This window comes from Arachis duranensis, chromosome 10 (genome assembly GCF_000817695.3).
Source record: "Arachis duranensis cultivar V14167 chromosome 10, aradu.V14167.gnm2.J7QH, whole genome shotgun sequence".
Lineage (NCBI taxonomy): Eukaryota > Viridiplantae > Streptophyta > Magnoliopsida > Fabales > Fabaceae > Arachis > Arachis duranensis.
In genome coordinates, this window is record NC_029781.3 from 71,025,934 (window position 1) to 71,027,185 (window position 1,252).

The window sequence follows — 1,252 nt, forward strand, 5'->3', positions numbered from 1 at the left end:
CTGCAAATTGCTGAAGGAACAAGAGAAGCAGGGGCGTGAACTCCAAGAATTAAAACGCCAAAAGCTCTCCTCTCAAGCTGAGGGAGCATCCACTTCTCAAAATCAAGGTTGTTGAGTCCTAACTCTGTGAAAACCTCTATCATTAGGAGCCTATGTTTGCGTTTCTTTTTCCCTCTATTTTTTATTTTTCGTTTTTTTTTTAGTCTCATTCTATATCTATTTTTGAGTCATGTTTTAATTCATAATTAATAAAATTGAGATTTTATGCCTTAAAGATATGAATGTCCTATGAATCCATCACCTCTCTTAAATGAAAAATGCTTTAATCACAAAAGAACAAGAAGTACAGGATTTCGAAATTTATCATTGAAATTAGTTGAATTAGTTTGATGTGGTGACAATACTTTTTGCTTTCTGAATGAGTGCTTGAACAGTGCATATGTCTCTTGAATTTGTTGTTTTTGAGAATGTTAAAAATTGTTGGCTCTTGAAAGAATGAGGAGAAAGAGAACTGTTATTGAGGATCTAAAAAAATCATCAGACTGATTCTTGAAGCAAGAAAAAGCAGTGAAAAAAAAATGCAAAAAAAAAAATTTCGAAAAAAAAAGGAAAAGAAAGAAAGAAAAAAAAAAAGAAAAGAAATCAAGTTGTGATCCAAGGCAATAAGAGTGTGCTTAAGAACCTTGGACACCTCTAATTGGGGACTTTAGCAAAGCTGAGTCACAATCTGAAAAGGTTCACCCAATTATGTGTCTGTGGCATGTATGTATCCGGTGGTAATACTGGAAGACAGAGTGCTTTGGGCCACAGCCAAGACTCATACACTAGCTATGTTCAAGAATCATTATGCTTAACTAAGAGAATCAATAACACTATCTGAGTTCTGAGTCTTATAGAAGCCAATCATTCTGAACCTCAAGGGATAGAGTGAGATGCCAAAACTGTTCGGAGGCAAAAGCTACTAGTCCCGCTCATCTAATTGCTATGTTTCCTTGATATTTTGGAGTCTATAGTATATTCTCTTCTTTTTATCCTCTTTTGATTTTTAGTTGCTTGGGGACAAGCAACAATTTAAGTTTGGTGTTGTGATGAGCGGATAATTTATCACACTTTTGCAATCCCGCACAACTAACCAGCAAGTGTACTGGGTCGTCGAAGTAATACCTTGCGTGAGCAAGGGTCGATCCCACAGAGATTGTCGGCTTGAAGCAAGCTATGGTTATCTTGTAAATCTTAGTCAGGATATCAGAAA